Source organism: Chanodichthys erythropterus, chromosome 24 (genome assembly GCF_024489055.1).
Source record: "Chanodichthys erythropterus isolate Z2021 chromosome 24, ASM2448905v1, whole genome shotgun sequence".
Lineage (NCBI taxonomy): Eukaryota > Metazoa > Chordata > Actinopteri > Cypriniformes > Xenocyprididae > Chanodichthys > Chanodichthys erythropterus.
In genome coordinates, this window is record NC_090244.1 from 21,346,325 (window position 1) to 21,367,246 (window position 20,922).

The following is a 20,922-nucleotide window of genomic DNA, read 5'->3' on the forward strand; positions in this document are numbered from 1 at the left end:
AACTGCAACAACTACAACTGCTCACATCTGCAGAAGGAAGCACGTAAACATCATCTTGCCCCACAAGGGATGTGATCTGTGCTTTCTTTTAGCAATTCAGCTGTTTAATACACAAAGCATGAAAGTGCAAATAATTCATGAGGCAACACTGACGTTACGCACAAAGACTATGTCTATTGCTTATTCTATTTAAGTATTAAATATGTCGTGCTACAGACAAGAATGATATCTTAAACGGTGCAAATGTGCTGATCTTTTCCAAACGATTCAGACTTATTCTGCCTGGCAGATGAAAAGCTCATGAAGACATTTAACCAGGTACAAGAGCCATATCTTGAAAGAATCACATGGCTACACCCTGGAAATTACCCAGAACAACCTAGCAACGTATTAACCACCAATACCAAAGCCACACTCTAGCATCTACCCAGAACACCATATCAACATGTCAACAGCAGCCAAAACACCCTAGCAACACCCTAAGCAACTACCTAGAACAGTTTAGCATCAGCATAGCAACATATTGACGACCACTCATCCTAACAACCAGCTAACAACACCGTAAGCAACTACCCAGAACTCTCTAGCATTCACATCTCAATGTATTAACATCCCACCCTAGCAACTACCCAAAACACCATATAAACCACATAGCAACATGTCAACAACTCCCCAAACACCCCAGCAAACACTACCCAGAACACCTTATCAATTGCATAGCAATGTGTTAACAACAACCCAAAACACCCTTGCATCCACCTAGCAACTACTCAGAACACCTTATCAACCGCATTACATGTTAACAACACCCTAAAACACCGTAGCAACCACCTAAGTAACTACCCAGATCACTTTAGCATCAGCATAGCAACATATTGACAACCACTCACCCAAACAACCAGCTAACAACACCCTAAGCAACTACCCAGAACTCTCTAGCGTTTGCATTGCAACATATTAACATCCCACCCTAGCAACTACCCAAAACACCCTATCAACCACATAGCAACTTCAACAACACCTCAAACACCCTAGCAACCACCTAGCAAGCAACTACCCAGAACACCTTCAATGTGTTAACAAACCCCAAAACGTCCTAGTAACTACCATCCTATACCGTAGCAACTTGCAGAATATTACCTAGAACACCCTATCAACCTCATAACGTTAACAACCACCCAAAACACCCTAGCATCCACCTAGCAACTACACAGAACACCATATCAACCGCATACCAACATGTTAACCTAAAACACCCTACCAACCACATAAGTACTACCCAGAACACCTTATCAATTGCATAGCAATGGGTTAACAACAACCCAAAACACCCTAGCATCCACCTAGCAATTACCCAGAACAGTTTAGCATCAGCATAGCAACATATTGACAACCACTCACCCTAACAACCAGCTAACCACACCCTAAGCAACTACCCTGAACTCTCTAGAATTTGCATTGCAACATATTAACATCCCACCCTAGCAACTACCTAAAACACCATATCAACCACATAGCAACATGTCAACAACACCCCAAACACCCTAACAACCACCTAGCAACTACCCAGAACACCCTATCTAATCACACATCAATGTGTTAACAAACCCCAAAACTTCCTAGTAACTACCAAGCTACACCGTAGCAACTTGCAGAATATATTACCTAGAACACCCTATCAACCACATAACATGTTAACAACCACCCAAAACACCCTAGCATCCACATAGCAACTAGCCAGAACACCATATCAACTGCATACCAACATGTTAACCTAAAACACCCTAGCAACCACATAGGTACTACCCAGAAGACCCTATCAATTGCATAGCAATGTGTTAACAACAACCCCAAACACCCTAGCATCCACCTAGCAACTACCCAGAACACCCTATCAATTGCATAGCAACGTGTTAACAACAACCCAAAACACCCTAGCATCCACCTAGCACCTACCCATAACATCCTATCAACCGCATAGCAACATGTTAACTTAAAACACCCTAGCAACCGCCTAAGTAACTACCCAGAACACTTTAGCATCAGCATAGCAACATATCGACAACCACTCACCCTAACAACCAGCTAGCAACACCCTAAGCAACTACCCAGAACTCTCTAGCATTCGCATGGCAACATATTAACATCTCACCCTAGCAACTACCAAAACATCATATCAACCACATAGCAACATGTCAACAACACCCTAGCAACCACCTAGCAACTACCCAGAACCCCCAATCACACTTCAATGTGTTAACAACCCCCAAAACTTCCTAGTAACTACCAAGCTACACCGTAGCAACTTGCAGAAGATATTACCTAGAACACCCTATCAACCGCATAACATGTTAACAACCACCCAAAACAACCTAGCAATCACCTAGCAACTACCCAGAACACCATATCAACCGTATACCAACATGTTCACCTAAAACACCCTAGCAACCACCTAGCAACTACCCAAAACACCATATCAACCACATAGCAACATGTCAACAACACCCCCAATCACCCTAGCATCCACCTAGCAACTACCTAAAACATCATATCATCCGCATAACATGTTAACAACACCCCAAAACACCATAGCAACCACCTTGCAACTAGAACAACCTATCAAAAGCATAAAATGTTAACAACACCCCAAAACACCCTAGCAACTACCCAGAACACCCTATCAACCACATAGCACTGTGTTAACAATCCACAAAAACATCCTGGCAACCACCAAGCTACACCCTTTCAACTTGCAGAACATATCAGCATCCACACTTGTTAACAACCACACAAAACATCCTAGCAATCACCTAGCAACACCCTAAGCAATTATACAGAACACCTTAGTAATCAGACAAATATTAGCCACAATACAATGTCTAAACATAACAGTGGAAAAAATTCTTCATATGTACATATTCTTCGAAATGCTCTTGCACCACTGAACAAACATCCGATCAGATGTGATATTGACAGCTTTTGTTTTGTCTGTTCTTGTCTATATAATCAAATGCATTTCTTTAAGCAAACATCGTTATGTCTAAGCAATGGAATATCTTCATGTCAAACGTCAGGCTGAAACATGTCACTTGTCATAACGGCTAGAAGAAGAAAAAATTACAGGTGTTTGGCTTATGGTGGGTGTTAGTTTCATACCTTTATTAATACAATATGAGCAGACACAAAAGGCCACTTATATCACATGGAATAAAGTTTCAGCTGTTGATGTGCATATATCCCATGGTGCATGTCTTCTTCAGCCCCCACATATGCATAACAACTGCTCTTTCTGAGTGAGAAAACATCTGTGTTTTAGCCTTTTCTGCAGCTTTAACAAACAAAAAAGTAAAATACAAGGGCAGGGTGGGACGGCTCTCTCTTTCAGCTGTTGTGTGGCTTTGATTTAATGTTTCCTCAGCAGTTGATCACTGAACGAATGTGGTGCTGAGAAAGCAGATGGATTGTGTCATGGAGTGACTGATGGGTGTGTGTGGTGAATTATAACTGTCTCTACTCATTATGGATCAATCAGTGATTTATTAGGATGGCATCTCCAATCCACAGCAGTGAGGCATCAGCAACATCTCTGACTAATGGTCTTTTATATATGAAATAAAACAAATAAAGGGCCAGACCAATCCAAAGCATAGTCACTAAAGGTCTGATAGCAGATCCAGGCCCGACAGGACCGTGTGAGGTTTCTGACCATGATTAGTTCACTTTCTCTTCACTTTTTCTTCAATTTTACATATATTAGGGGTGTAACAGTACATATATTCGTCCCGAACCATCACGATACAGATGTCGTGGATCTGTGCATACGGTCAGATGACGAATACAGTCAATCACAGGCGATTCACACTTTAATCCAGAAGGGGGCGCATGCGGTAATGCAATGCTGTTTGCTAACCGCCACAACAGAAAAAAGCACAGAAGAAGAACAAAATCTATGCACTGCGTCCGAAATTGTATACTCTTGTTCATTACTAAGTATTTACTGTAATTTAATTAATTTTCCCTTGAAAAAGTAAAGTTAGGGATTACTCTTAATTTTTCTAATTTAATTACAGTTACTTCTGATGTAATTGCATGAAATACTGTATAGTAGAGTTGTCAAAAGTACCGACTTCGGTACCAATCTGTCAACATTACATTGGCTCCCTATTAAACATTGTATAGATTTTAAAATCTTGCTACTTACTTATAAAGCTCTAAATGGTTTAGCTCCCCAGTACCTAAGTGAGCTCTTAATGCATTATAGTCCTTCACGTCTATTGCGATCTCAGAATTCAGGCCAGTTGATAATACCCAGAATATAAAAATCAACTGAAGGTGGCAGATCCTTTTCCTATTTAGCACCTAAACTCTGGAACAATCTTCCTAGCATTGTTCGGGAAGCAGACACACTCTGTCAGTTTAAATCTAAACTAAAAACACATCTCTTTGCTCTTGCATACACATAACACATTATCAATACATTAACATTTTTCAAATCCGTTAAAGGATTGTTACGCTGCAATAATTAGGTCGGCTGGAACCGAGAACATTTCCTATAACACTAGATATACCTGTACATCAGAATAAGAACGGCATCTCCGCTAATATCTGTCTCTCTGCTTATCCTGAGGTTTGCCAGGTGCTGGATCCAGACCGTATCGAGATCAGATGGAGAACCTGTGTCTGGACCTGACTACAACGTAGCCCAGGAGACAATGGGCCTACAGATCCAGTTCTGGCTGCATCTATAATTCAGATTTTTAATCTCCGTATCCGCTTACATATATTTATATATAATCTATTTTTAATCTCTATAATAAAAATGTATAATTCAGATTTTGATCTCCATATTCATTTACATATATTATATATATATATATATATATATATATATATATATTATATATATATATATATATATATATATATATATCTTCCAAGGGGTTTTTTCCCTTCCTAGGACTTTCCCAGTGTTAGCACGCTGGGTTTTTCTCCTAGGGGTTTTTTTCCACCCCTGGGAGTCAGCCAACATTGGCTTAATGTAGCACCATCTTGTATATGTTACACATTACCACGCTTGCTTGTACTTATTTTTTTTCTGTGCTTCTAATATGTAAAGCTGCTTTGAAACAATTACCAATTGTAAAAAGCGCTATATCACAATAAAAGCGCTATAACACAATCACCAATCAGAGGTGTTTACGAATCTGCTCAACAGCGCTCAAAGCTTACCGAAGTCGGTACTTTTTGGTATATAGCCTATAATATGTCATCAACATGCTACATGCATCAATAGGTCCTCAACATGCTAGTGTACACCTAAAAGTTGACAATGCAAACTTTAAGATAAATACACATTTAAAATCTACAGTCTTTCTACTCTTGAAACAGACAAAAAATATTGATGACATCACCTTACACTTGTAGGTATGTCCCAATATTTGACCCATAAAATGCCCTCTACAATGACAATGTTCCTCCTGCAAAGTCATCTGTGACTGACTAGCAATAAGTCAATTGCTAATAAGCTAATTATTGTCCATAGCTGTGATGTAAACTAAAGACTAATGGTTATTCCTGAACTTCCTGTTCCAATGGGAAACATGTCAGCAATGGAAGAAAAATTGCAACAAGAACAGCGCGGCCAGCTTAATTAGTGCAAAAAAAAATCCATGGATGTCTTCGTAATTCTGTATCAAACGTACTGTCTCATCCATTCATAGAAAGCTCAATCACACTTCTGCATCAAAATAACCATCAAACAACTCCAGGCAAGTTCTGAACATGCCCCCCACCAACAAACATTACAGATGAGTCAGTTGGTGGTTAACATTTTTGTACTTATTTCCTCTTTGAATAACTGATTAATCTTCTTTGAACAAACATGAACCTATAAATATGTCATTGCTTTCACATATGAATTACAGTCGGATCAGCATGCATTGAGTGTCTCCGTCCATAACCTGAATAGACATTCCTTCATAATGGCCTTGTTGCCAGCAACAAACACAATCAGAAACTGAATGTTGTCCATAACTGCAATTTGTCTGATTTCCTGATCCAGACAGATGTGTTTAAAGTAAACATAAAGTAAATACTGAACTTTTTTATTTACTCAATACACTCCCGGCCTCCCAAATGCTACTTTCTGGCATACACATGCTAATGCCTAGGCAGGGACACTGCAGTTATCCACAATCACAAAAGTTTATTATTTGCATGCGTTCTTGGCCGTTAAACATTTTATTCACAAGCTGTTCTGACATGCACTTTTCTGAGCGCATACATCCTAAGCGTGCACACTAAAAGCCTGTCAAACAGCGTGTGAGTACTAAACTAGGTTATCCTTCGCATCTATGGGGTATTTTGAGCTGAAACTTCACAGACACATTCAGGGGACACCTTAGACTTATATTACATCTTTTAACCCTCAGGGGTCTGAGGATTTTTGGGACCCTGGAGAAGTTTTGACATTTGTGCTTTTTTTAGTTGTTCATGAACATATTAATGGAAAAAGTGTCATTACACTGTATTCAGCACAAACTAGGCTACAATAATATGTGAGGAACATGTATGTACATGTTTGTGGTTTTGAAGGAATAACGTATATGCGTGGTTATTGAACTGAAATAAAGCCAAAAAATATATATTAAATCTTTGTTCACAAGACTTCTGGATATTTGAGGTTGTAGACTAGAGTTTTTGCTTCAGAATGAGGTAAAAATTATGCTGCCTGCTTGTTCATATAAAACAATAGAGATTTAAATTTTCTAAAACATCTTTGGTCAAGAAACACAGTATGCGTGGAGGTGTGAATCCTCATGTATAATGGGTGATTCTCACCTGAGAAGACAAAAGAATCACATAATAATGACCTGAAATGACTTGCATATTAATGAGGCCTTTCAGTCAGGTAGGCTATGAAAAAAACCCTCTGTGATCATGATTCAAATCTCATCATGGTGTAAATCAAACATACAGAAAAAACAGCAATACTGTGAAATATTATTACAATTTAAAATAATGGAATTCTATTATATTCTTTAAAATATAATGTATTTCTGTGATGCAAAGTGTCTGAACAATTATGTTACCTCTATGGCATTTCATACAGGCTTTTAGCTTAAAAGCATGCACATTTGGAGAAATATTGATGGATTCTCATATGTTTCTCAACAGTAATATTTATTCAGGATTTATTGTCATTACTATGAGTGCTGGATACTGTGTTGTTTTCAATTCATACTCGCAGCCGGAGGGCGCTCTGTACACCTTTAGTCCACAAATGCCTGAGCACTAAAGAAGAATAGGCTATCCAGGAACTAACTGGACTAACAGAGGCCAGAGATCACTAACTATGACTATTCAAAACACTTTTCAAGACAATAAATACACGATTGAGACGATGAATGCATGCATTGCCTCAGAATTTGCCTCTGAATAGCGCTGACTCCGTGGGCGTGGCCACATTAGCGGATAATGAGCTGAATCACGGATTTCTGACATGGCTCACTTTTTATACAGATTTCATAAACACAGAATGTTTGTTTCCGATTTGACTTACACGATTTAAAACATGACATTTCAACGTTTTTTTAGACATAAGTCTAATTTTTTTGTGATTAGTATTCACTAAGTTACAGTTCGTTCAGAGGGAGATGAGAGATCACGCATCATGTTAGTTTTCTTTATTTTACAAAAAGCACAACATTTTGTTGTTACTCTGAGTGTACACAAATAAAAGAAGATATTCCACAGATTAAAATGGTGTATAACTCTTAATTGTATGTGCAACATTAACAGAGTATTTTGAGTCTCTTTCACACTGGTAAGAAAAAAACCCTGTCGGTATCGCTGGCGATACCCTCAGACCTCAGAGTGTTAAAAAGACGTTCTACGGCACCTTTAAGTTTGTCTTTACTGCTCAGCCACTTGCAAAATAGTAAAATCAACATGATCAACCTTTTTGCCATATCGCCCACCCCTAGTTGTACATAACACAGTATGTTAACAAAAATGTGCAAAATGGATCTCCCTCACAAGAAATGTGGTTGGGAAGTCCAATTAATTTTTTGCAAGTTTGCAGAATAGTCTCAAATTCCCTCCTTTGTCCACAACAATAATATAAGAGGCCATGACTTTTGCAGTCATTTGCGATTTACTGTATAATAAATTACGGATAATGATTTTTAGGTGTCTCCTATCACATGAATGGTAGGAGCAGCAACCCTTTGCCTCTAAGACAGAGGAATGTTGAGGGCACCAAAAGTGACCAGGCTTCACCTCTAACCTAAACAAAGGCAGCCTGGGAAAACAAACAAGGCTGTCTCTGCTCACTGCCCAGAAATCCCTATCTTGGCTTCAGCAAGTGGGATGCACACACACTGAAAAAGAGAGACTGCAAATGTGTGGGCACACATTTTTGTCAGGCCGCCAATGGGAAGTTGCATTTGGACTTTTGACTCAACATCGCAAAAAGATCACAAATAAATGTCAATCTTATGTCTGACACCAAATTAATACTGTGTGCAACCACAAGAAAAGAATCTGTTAGACATTAGCATAATGCATGGGTTGTAATTCCAGTGCTAAAGACAGGTGGGTGGTTTTCACTTCATGAGAGACACTAACCAGGTGTAAGCAGACCATAAGGGAATCTGCAGAGAAAATAGTGTGAGCCGTGTATGACAAGCCCTGTAAGAAACCAGCTTTGAAACATTATGTTCTCTTGTGTGGAGCTTTGCAGTTTGTCATAACCAATTAAATGTGTTTTTCCACAGAGGAAATGAAATCAGAAGTATTTGTTTACTGACATCACTGAACAGCCGTACCAATTTAAGCCAGTGTATGTGTCCACTTTACCATCTCTATTCGTGAAATTTGCTTGCATGCAGCATGAGACTTCTGGTTCATAAGTTATTTAATACTCTTTTACATGCCTGCTGTGCTAAATAATTTAAAATGGTGTTCCACACTTTATATAATGTTGCTTTCTGTTCCAGATTTATCAAAATGATGAATATCAAAGCCTGAGGTGTAAAAGACAGATCGCCAACAAAGGAAGTCCTGAGGCATTGGCCTATTTTCAATGCAAGACAGAACAGGTGCACCTACTATATTAAAACAAGACCAAACTCCCTTGTGGTCAGACAGTAAAGATCTGGACATTTTTAAACAGGTGCACAAACTGTACATCCACCATCAAATTCCTTCTGAAGTGAAACTACTTATTAAAGTCAACATGAAATCACAGTTGACCCATTTTACTTTAACATATACATTAATGGATTCACTAAAGTAAAGTTTGTTTTTGTAATCTTTAAAGTTTACTAGCGATATTTGTTGTCAAAATTACCAACTTTGGTACCAAGTCGGTACTGAAATTTAAAAAATGTTGAGCGGATTCTTAAACACCTCTGATTGGCCATTGTGTTCATGAGCTCAACAGATATGTCTGTTATTGGCTAAAATGATCAACGCTTCAAAAACATAGATACACACTGGAGCGTTTTAAAATTTGTAAATTGTTAGTGGTGAAATGATTTCAATATTTTCAATATTAAATATTTTTTTTTTTTATATTTAGCTATCTAGTCAGTGAGGTTAACTGGCAAGTTAAGAGGTGGTGTTTTAAAGTAATTCAATTTGAATTTAAAAATGCAGTTTCAATAGTTTGCAATAATCTTCATATATAAAGTATTTCATACTTGGTTGATTAGGAAGTTTTTCTTTTTTTTTTTCATTTGTAAATGAAGGTGGTGCATTAAAGTGGATAAATTTAGATCTGCAATTTGAATATTTTGCAATAAACATTTTTTTTTTTATCATTAACCAATTAGTCAGTTAGTGAGGATAACTAGCAAGTTTATCTAAATTTTTTTAATACTTCAAGGTGACATTTTAAAACAGATAAACTTCACACATATTGTATTGCTGTATATCTTTAAAAGTGCAATAGGCGATTCTTTACAGAAACATTTATTGTTATACTGGTTAAAAGTCTCCTCTTATACTGATAGCAATCACTATGTTAAATGGTCTAAATGTATTTTTATAAATACACATCATCTGTGCAAGGCGTAGGAACACAAAATGTAAATCCAATCATTATATTCTGTCCGAATGAAATAATTAGGTTGTATCTGCCTGTCAACGTATGTTTTTACACACCCTCGCGCACCCTGTTCGTTATGTAGACAGACGTCAGTCACGGAGCACCACAAACAAACAGCAGTCACCTTTTCAGTTCCTACTAAATCAAAACAAGGAACTTTTCTTGCATTCACGCCATAACTACCGTAATTAAGAGATGAACCTAACCGGAGCTGTTCACGTCCTCAGACTCGGAATTATACGTTTCCATGTCAACAGTATCAACACCGAAATGAATTTGCAGCAGTCAGGTACAAGCTCTCCAAGTTATTTATGTTCATTATTATTGTATGTTATGTGCTTTGAGACATGAGGTAGTTTAACGCTGTCTCTTGTGATGCTTTGCCTAGAGCATCGATTTGCAGTGAGGGTGGGATCGTATGCTTTCAATGCTTTAATTCCTCAAACCATCTTCACTAACCGTGTGCTGCTTTAAAGAGGATAAATTTAGAGACATGATTTCTCAGTGAGGTTTCTAGCAAATTCCAAATGAGAAGTTGATTTTGAACATTCAGACATTTTAGTTTTACAACTGGAAACAACATTATGTTAAGTTGAATGCTGACCAATGCTCTCTTTACTCTGTAGAGCATTGGTTTATTCACAAACCATGTTAAATTCAACTCCTACCAAGATAGCACATGACTGTTCATCACCTTTCCACATGACATCTTTGGCGAAGGTCAAGGGTCTGTACTCTGCTTTTTCAAGCTTCAGAGAATGTTTGCAAAAGGTCTGGAATGTGCGATTTTAGGTGACAGATCCAGTCCCTGTGGCGGGAAACCTCACTGTTGATTCACAGACAAAAACGTTAGTGGAATGCGTGTGTTGCGAAACAACACATTCCTGGTGTGGGAGCATTGAGAAGTGTGTGCATTCTTGACATCCCCCTGCCTGCTTTATTCCAGATATTCTACTACCAAGTTTAATGAAGCAGAAAATCCATGATAAAGAGATACCTCCCACCAAGAGAGTGGATTAGGTGACATCAAATCAGGCATCCAAAAGAGCACAACAGGCTGGATCCAGGAATTAAAATCTCATATTCGCCATCGAAGAATTTTAGTAATAATGTATAAAACTTCCATCAAATCACATCTTCCATGACAGATCTACCATGCTTGTGTAAAATTCGTCAGGAACTTTATGAAAAGTCGACGGTCACTGTTGCATTCTTTCTTCAATCAACATTTTGTCCTGTTACTTCTGCAGTTAAGAAGTGGCGCAGATGGGAACTTTGGGGCATCGGCACTAAGCAACAGTGGTGAGCAGCTTGTGGTTTCCAAGGGAGGATATTTATATGGGTGAATCCCGGCGAAGCATAGCGAACTCACTCTCTCATTATGTGAGCTTTGCTAAATAATTACCAGGACAGTCTTGGGACATGAAAAGCATCAACACTTGGATTTTTCACACGATTCCAAGTCTCCTTGATGCGTCAGGCAGAAAGACAATGTCTATGCCAGTGTCCTGGGTCAGACAAGTGTTTCAAGTAGTATGCGTGTGAATCCAAGAACCACAGGAGATTGATTCTTCAGTCAAGACATGGGAACCAAGGATGAAACAAAATTACAACTTAGAGGATTGGGATCTAAGCTCTTTCAGATTATCAAAGATTATCAAACAACTGAGCTTTGTGAGAAAAGCTGTAAAGGGTGTCAGGATGAGACATGAGAAAATGAGAGACAGACTAAACCTTTCCCTGAACTGTGATTTTGCAGAATAAAAATAACAGCAGATGCTAAGGCGAGGAAGAAAATAGAAGCATCACCTGCTTTAAAAAAAAATGTAAGGCACCCTAAAAATAACTTTGTTTATCTCACAAATTCACACTTTGTGAGATTAAGAAATGTTTCAAATTGGAGAGAAGAACTAAACCAAATCCTAGAGTATGTGATTTTCAACATTTTCAAAACACAGTGTAAATAAAAATCTTTTCAAATTCTAATTTAAAATACATGTGCCAAGTTTAAATCATGTCTCCGTTTCGTGTCGTGCCTAACAACGCCCTTATTCACGATACACCACAGCCTCTCATACCTTATTGCTTTTATAAAACTGTTACCACACAATACAAATATTAAAGCCAAAAAACGTATCAATGCAACTTTCATGAAGTTAACTTTCACTAAAAACCTTCCTTCCGCAGAGAAAAAAATAGTCCCTGATCGTGAACAGCAACAGAAGTTACATTATTACACCATTAGATGGCGACAAAGACTGTCTTTATGAGTGTATCAGTCAGTAGTGAAGACTTTTACATTGAAAAGACTGAATTGTTGTGAACACGGAATAAGACGCAACTGAAAAATGCTTTGACTAGCGCTGTCAGTCACGGGAAAACCCCTTAACTGTTAAAAGAACAAGATAATACATCGGACATTTAAACAGATTTTTTATTATGAACACAGGACTGATCTGAAGGAAAATGCTAAATCTGAATGCAGGTAATAAACTCGCTCACTCGATCTCTTTCTCACAATACTCTTCTACATAATACAGTAAGCTTCAATGAACAATATCAGTTGAGAACATACAGTTTACGTTGCTAAGAGTGGTTGCTAAGGGTGTTGTGTAGTGATACACAGAACTGTTGGGTGAAGCGGTCATAGCCGCGTTTTATCGTGAATAAAACACAGCAGAATATTCAATCAAATATTTTAAGAGATTTCCTGATATCATTGCTCACATTCTGTTTTCACGTTTCTGCACGCTGGTTGCACCACATGACTGATTTGGCAGGCAAATGTTTTTTCAAATATTTTTAACAAAACTGCTTCACTGCTTTTTCCCTCCAAAATTTAAATAATAAAAAAAGAAAAATGGCATCTTTCTGATGAGGCTTTTTTTCTAAATTATGATATTAGAACAGTTGTACCACCCTGACATTTTTTTTATTGAATGCCTCTCAAAAATATCAAAAATACATTTTAATTTCAGAAATTCCATGAAAAAACTTGTTCATCATAGAAGAGGTGTATTCAAGTCAGTGTATGTGTGAATTTAATTTTTATGCATCTCTTAATAAATTCATAGAACCATACAAAAAATGCGCACCACGTCTTTGACTTTTAACTGAACTCGAATGACAATCTTGCGAGTTCTTGCAGATTTTCACAGGTGATATTTATATGCTTTGAGGATGTTGTTAGTTGTCCTTGTGTTGAGTAAGCACTCAGTGTTTGTGGTTGTTTTGCTTTTCCATCTCTTGCTTACATCAGACAGGAGTTTCCATACGAGTAAACGTCAAACCCAAATACTTTTCTCGAAAGCGCTCTACCTCTCTGAGTTGGTGTTTAAAGTGTTTAAAAGTCATGTTAATTCTTTCTAGGAGTGCTCATTCCCCAAAGTGAAGTGAAGGTCGACATCTACAGACTGTTACAAAAATTGTTTGCATGGGAGTTGAGGTTGTTTCATTATTCTTTCATTCTATTCAATATCTACAAGAATAGCAGGAGAATAACCGCACCTACTCTTGTAAGGGTCTCTGGAGACTTCATTCCTGCCAGAAGATATATTCAACAACACACATCTGGAACATTACAAAGCATTGTAGCTAGTTAGTTCACCCAAAAATGAAAATTACCCAATGATTTACTAACCCTCAAGCCATCCTAGGTGTATGACTATCTTCTTTCAGATGAACACAATCAGAGTTATATTAAATAATGTCCTCATCCAAGCTTTATAATGGCAGGATGAGATTTTGAATCCCAAAAAGCACATTCATCCATCATAAAAGACAACCACCGAGCTCCAGGGGGTTAATAAAGGCCTTCTGAAGTGAAGCGATGTGTTTGTGTAAGAATAATATCCATATTTAAAACGTTAAAAACTATAATAACTGGCTTCTGGCAGACGGCCATATGCACGTCGTCTTGCAACAAAAGAGAAACCTCTGACGCGATGTAAGTCGCAGGATGTAGGAGTATCGTAAGTTTAGACGCCTCAACGCGGTTCAAACAAATAGGTCTAGGCAACAAACTCAAGCTTCTCTTCTCTTATAATGAGATCCTCCTCTCTATAAACATTCTCAATTTTAGACTTCTAATTCGTGACCGGTGTTTTGTTTTGCTCTATCCTCTACGCTTCCACATTTGTCAATACATCATGCGTCAGGTCAGAGATCACTCTTCACCGCAAATCGATGTGTACGGCCGTCTTCCAGAAGCTAGTTATTTTAGTTTATAAAGTTCGAAATATGGATATTTTTCTTATACAAATACATCGTTTCACTTCAGAAGGCCTTTATTAAGCCCCTGGAGCCGTATGGATTACTTTTATGATGGATGGAAGTGCTTTTTTGGGCTTCAAAATCTCAGTAACTATTCACTCCAATTATAAAGCTTGGAAGAGCCAGAATATTTTGAAATATAACTCTGATTGTGTTTGACTGGAAGAAGAAAGTCATATACACCTAAGATGGCTTGAGGGTGAGTAAATCATGGGATAATTTTCATTTTTGGGTGAACTATCCTTTTAAGAAAATTTCTGATACCATTTCTATGATGGAATACTGGGAAAACTTTTGTATAACATATTATACTTATCTTCTGGGTCTTTACAGAGTGCATTTAAGATGGTTGGATTTGGCTTGAAACTAACCTGACCTTGAGAGCGATCAAAGGCTTTTTATTGTGTTATCTGTGAATCTTCACACTTTTGAACACATATTTTCACACCTTCCTGAGATTGTCAATGGAGTGTGAAAGACAGAAGCTTACAGGTCAGAGAATAGAGAGTTGCAGAGAACTGGAAAGATCCAGGCAACGATAGAGAGAAACAGGGAGAAGGTTCACACTGAATACTTACAAAGCAAGTAAATGATTTGCATGTAAGATGAAACTGCCCATCGTGAAATACAGAAGCTTTCACAAACTCTAATGAAAGCTCACATGTGTTTCTCAACATTGATCCAGAGAAAGCCAATGATGCTTAGTGGTCACCACAGGGGTCAATGAAACTTCACTTTCCAGTAAAAGGCCATTATGTGTTTTCTATTACCATGGGGATATGAGAGAAAAACTAAAAAAAAACTAAAAAAAAAAAAAATCAAAAAAAAAAAAAAAAAAAAAAAACGAACATGCCCAGGTCACATTTGAATGATAATGAAAATTAAACCTATTTAAGATTAAGATAAGCACATTTTCCCTAAAATTCTCATTACTGTAAAGCACTAAATATATACAGATACCAGAAACTAGTGATCATAAAATTATAAATATGGATATTTTTCTTACAAAAATGCATCACTTCACTTCAGAAGTTCTTTATTAACCCCCTGGAGTCGTATGGATTACTTTTTTTGATGGATGGATGTGCTTTTTTTGGCTTCTAAATCTTGGTTAATATTCACTCCCATTAAAAAGCTTGGATTTTTTTAATATAACTCTGATTGTGTTTGACTGAAATAAGAAAGTCATATACATCTAGGATGACTTGAGGGTCATTTTTGGGTGAACTATGCCTTTAATCAAAAATGTTCGTTAAAGGATTAGTCACTTTCAAATAAAATTTACGGAACGAACGCAGTGCCAGTTCCATTTTTTCTTTCCATAAGTAGAATAGGGAAGGCGTAGGACATACAGCGTAAGCTTTTTGATGAATACGAAAGTGCGGTTTTGGCGGAAGCACATGCAAGGTGATCATTTGTTTATATAAAGCATATATATTTACATTTTGTCTAAAATACCCGATCGTTTCTCTAGATAAGACCCTTATTCCTCGTCTAACGTTTAAAGCCCTTTGAAGCTGCACTGAAACTGTACTTTTGACCATCAACCGTTTGGAGTCCACTGAAGTCCACTATAAGGAGAAAAATCCTGGAATGTTTTCATCAAAAACCTTAATTTCTTTTCGACTGAAGAAAGAAGGACATGAATATCTTGAATGACATGGGGGTGAGTAACTTATCAGGAAAATGTTATCTGAAAGTGAACTAATCCTTTAAATGGAACATTTAGTGATAATATTTCAAAGTGATTTCCATCATTTTTGACAGATTTACCCATTTTTAAAACATTCCAGTAAACACTGCTAATATAGATTAAAAGTTAAAATGTAACTGTCCCCACTTTTCAAGCATCCTTGTGAAAACAAACCTGGAAAGAGATGTAAGGGTTTGGGGAGAAAACGAGAGATTCTTCGCGCATTCCAGTGAATTATTCATGGGATATATCGTAAATTAAAATCGGAAGAGCAGACCACAAATGCGCAGTATTGTCTTTTTGTTTTTTTTATATTGCTACAGTGGAATACAAGGGGGAAAAAAAGAAAATAATCAGGAGGAAAAGAATTCAGTGAATGAAAAGCCACAGATATTCTTTCCATACGGCGTGACATTAAAATACAAAGTGTTACGTCTGAAACAAGAAGCGCCTCCCTTACTCTAAAACGCAGTATCGTTAGGAAAAAGGTGGACACAGAACACAAACACACCGCAGCACGTCTGCACCTCTAATGGATAGCTGTGTACGTGTTACTGATGAGGAACAGCAGATCTGTCTAAACGGAGCAGTCCACCGGTAGATCACATCAGCATCACCCTAAACAGCTTAACAAGCCAAGTGCTGAACTGTCACTTCACCCGCCCCCTTAACAAAGAGCTGAGCTGGGCATTTCAAAAGATGATCTGCTGCCTTTGACTTTACGTCACAAGACTTAAGTTGATTAGTCATGAAATCTTTCACGTGACCACATATTCCACAGGTGCTGCATCTGCAACATTTGACTGGATGCGTTGCTGTGCAGTTGCTATTCTGAGCGGTGAAGTCATACAGCACATGCTTCGAAAATGAAGGTTTTGTTGAGTGAATAAGATAACGATATTACATGGCTCCTAATGATAAACTAACCAGATTTTGTGCCCGTGCTGGACTCATGCAGTCTGGTCATTAGCAGACCGAATGCAGTTAAACACGGATTGACAAGGGAATCAGGTTAGATTAAAAGCAAACAGCAAGTTCATAAAGGACTTAGTGAGAAGCGCCTTGTTAAAGAAGCATGATTCATGTAGCTCTAAACACATGGGCACATAATTAAATCCAGGATCCACGCTATCATCCATTATCCGTCATATTATGGTTCATGTCTCATTTTTCATTGGAAAAGAGAGTTGAAAGTGATTACAAAATTTCTTGAAGAAACATTTCCTTTAAAGGGTTAGTTCACCCCAAAATGAAAATTCTGTCATTAATTACTCACCCTCATGACGTTCAAAACACGTGACACTTTTGTTCATCTTTGGAACACAAATTAAGATGTTTTTGAGTAAATCTAAGCGATTTCTGAGAATTTAAACTTTGACACTTAAAAAAAAATTCTAAAATGAATTAATATGAATTGAGCAATTTATTCTCAAAGAGACTCAATTGCTTTATGTGATGAATAGATTGAATTTAGGCTATTATTCACGTATAAACATTCATCAACTGTAAAATTAGGTTCATTCTCGTGTTACGCAGCACGTTTGAGCTTCTGGAAGAGGTTTGTTCTCGTACGTCAAGCAGGTTTGGTTGAGCTTCTGTTGCTAATCAATGTTTATATGCGAGTAAAAGACTAAATTAAATTAAATTAAACAAAGCGGAAAAAAATGGACTAAACCACTCAATACATAGTTTTACAATCTCTTTATGAACTTTTTGAAACATCAAAGTTGTGTAGCTGTCTATGGAGGGACAGAAAGCTCTCAGATTACATTAAAAATATCTTCATTTGTGTTCCGAAGATGAACGAAAGTCAGGTTTGGAATGACATGAGGCTGAGTAAATGATTTTGATTTTTGGATGAAATAACCCTTTAAATATTTGAAAGGTCTCCCTTCTGGAGTTTCAGAAATGATCTCAAACTGTGCTCAGATTTTCCAAGATAGGAAAGTTTGCAATTTACCACCAAACATCTTTTTATTAACTCAAATATTTCTCATCAAATTTTCTGTTATCCATACTTTCGCCTAAGTGAACTTGCTCATATTTTTCTTCAGGAAAAAAAAGACTCCAATAGTCTCACATGAGTCTCCTCTGGAGTTTCGTCGGAGATCTCAACAGTCTCAAACAGCACTCAGACTTTCTAAGATACCAAAGTTTGCAATTAAATGTTAAAAATTTGATTATAAACTCTCATCAGATTTTTCATCTATGTTTTCCATATTCCTTTTATAGTTCCTTTATACACTTACTATTTTCTTCTCCAAAAGATGATTAGAAAAACACCAAGGAGATATTTAAAGGGATAGTTCACCCCAAAATGAAAATTATCCCATAATTTACTCACCCTCAAGCCATCCGAGGTGAATATGACTTTCTTCTTTCAGTCAAACACAATTGGGAGTTACATTAAAAAATATTCTGGCTTTTTCAAACTTTATAATGAGAATAATTGGCGCAATTTTTTCGAAGCCCAAAAAAGCACATCCATCCATCATAGAAGTAATCCACACAGCTCCAGGGGGTAATAAAGGCCTTCTGAAACGAAGTGATGTGTTTTTGAAAGAAAAATATCCATATTTATAACTTTACAAACTAATCACTGGCTTGCATACATGAGTTGATTCCAGCGAAAGAGTGACCTCTGACCTAACACATGACGTATTGATGAACGCGGAAGCACAGATGGAGCAAAACAAAACACCGGTCACGAATTAGAAGTCTAAAACGAGAGTTTTTAAAGAGAAATGTGGGAGGAGATTGAGTTTGTTGTCCAGCCCTATTTGTTTGAACCACAAGAGGCGTCTAAGCTTACGCTACTCCTACATCCCACATCAAACACTGGAACTTGACTCTCTTGCGAACACGGACTGATTTTAGTTTATGAAGTTATAAATATTTTTCTTACAAAAACCTCTTGCTTCGCTTCAGAAGGCCTTTATTAACCCCCTGGAGTCGTATGGATTACTTTTATGATGGATGAATGTGCTTTTTGGGCTTCAAAATATCAGTTACTAACTGTAAAGCTTGGAAGAGCCAGTATATTTTTAAAATAACGATTGTGTTTGACTGAAAGAAGAAAGTCATATACATCTAAGATGTCCTGAGGGTGTGTAAAAGATGGGATAATTTTCATTTTTGGGTGAACTATCCCATTAAATGAAAATTTGATGTTTATCTGCTTACCCCCAGGGCATCCAAGATGTAGGTGACTTTGTTTCTTCAGTAGAACATAAATGATGATTTTTAACTCCAACCGTTGTGGTCTGTCAGTCGTATAATGTGTGTCAATGGGAACTTCATCTATAAGAGTCAAAAAAACATGCACAGACAAATCCAAATTAAACCCTGCGGCTCGTGACGACACATTGATGTCCTGAGACATGAAACGATCGGTTTGTGTGAGAAACTGAACAGTATTTATATAATTTTTACCTCTAATACACCACTATGTCCAACTGCGTTCAGCACTCGCTTAGTGAGGTCTGACAGCGTAAGTAATGTCTCACACTCATTGACATATATACGCGTGAGAGATCACTTCCGTCATCAGAACACGTTTTCTGACCTCACCAACCGGATGCTGAACACAGTTGGACATAGTGGTGTATTAGAGGTAAAAATTATATAAATACTGTTCAGTTTCTCGCACAAACCAATCGTTTCGTGTCTTAGGACATCAATGTGTCGTCACGAGCCGCATGGTTTAATTTGGATTTGTCTATGCATGTTTTTTTGACTCTTATAGACGAAGTTCCCATTGACACGCATTATACGACTGACAGACGGCAGCGGTTGGAGTTAAAAATCATAATTTGTGTTCTACTGAAGAAAAAAAGTCACCTACATCTTGGATGCCCTGGGGGTAAGCAGATAAACATCAAATTTTCATTTTTGGGTGAACTATCCCTTTCATATCCGACCATCTCTATACAGAAATTTAATTAAATGGAGAGCAACGCGAGACTTTTGCTCAAGTGTACTGCTCAGATTTTTCTTCTCAGAATAGTTTCAGAATAAATCTCAACAATGTCTCGAACTGTGCTCAGATTTGCCAAGATTCTTCTAAAACCAAATTATATGAGCTAGGGCTATATCCACATTAATTTTATAATTCTCATTCATGTCTATTCTAGGAGAAACATCTGAAAAAGAGTTGAAGCTTGAATGAAATATAACAAAGACCTCCATTAAGTCTCCCGAGCAATTAAAGAGCAACATCTGAGGAATAAAGTTTTCCTCTGAACAAAGCTTAGTGTAAAATAATTTGAGTCCCTGAGATCTCAATGCTCTAACAGACGTCTCACGCTCTAGCAGCGGCTCAGGACCAACAGGTTGATTTGAAGCCTTGATTTACAACTGCAAGCAAACATGCGGAGGATAGTTTTCTTACCTCATAAATATAAAATTCCTCTTGGCTTTGCCTGCTACTTCCACATAAAAGCAGATACTTCCTCTAGTTCCTCTGAGACTGACGTGCAGGTCTTCCGTTAGGATGGTGTGGTGAGTGTGTTCTGCTCTTTAACGCTCCTCAGGAATGCTCCGGCGTCTGACAGCACTTCCCACTCACATCTGCAGCTCTCTCTCTCTCTCTCTCTCTCTCTCTCTCCCCGCCTCAGTGAACTCTGCTGACATCCAAAGCTCCGCCCCCCTCTCCAGGTAGGTCGAGTGTCTTGTTTTGTTTTGAGCAGTTTCTGTCCCCTAACTATCGACGTGCTTCACACCTACACCCATCTATATAGTTACCTTAATGAGGACATACTTAGACCTCTATTGTTTTTCTACAGAGCTAATTATAATTGCTAATTTTGCTAACACAAACATAATCCTAACAGAAATAAAAATGTTA

The 20,922-nt window shown here is 37.6% G+C and overlaps 1 protein-coding gene across 2 annotated transcripts in view; it reads right to left on the reverse strand.

Moving 5' to 3' along the window:
- The window catches only part of rassf7a (Ras association domain family member 7a), a 63,902-nt gene that overhangs the window by 14,732 nt on the left and 28,248 nt on the right, over positions 1 to 20,922 (reverse strand). The window contains exon 1 of one of the 2 annotated variants that reach the window (XM_067380416.1): positions 20,467 to 20,608. The exons of the other annotated variant lie outside the window; for it this stretch is intronic. The gene's annotated coding sequence lies outside the window, so the exon portion shown is untranslated. Of the gene's footprint in view, positions 1 to 20,466; positions 20,609 to 20,922 lie in introns of those variants that run through there. 2 annotated transcript variants of the gene reach the window in all.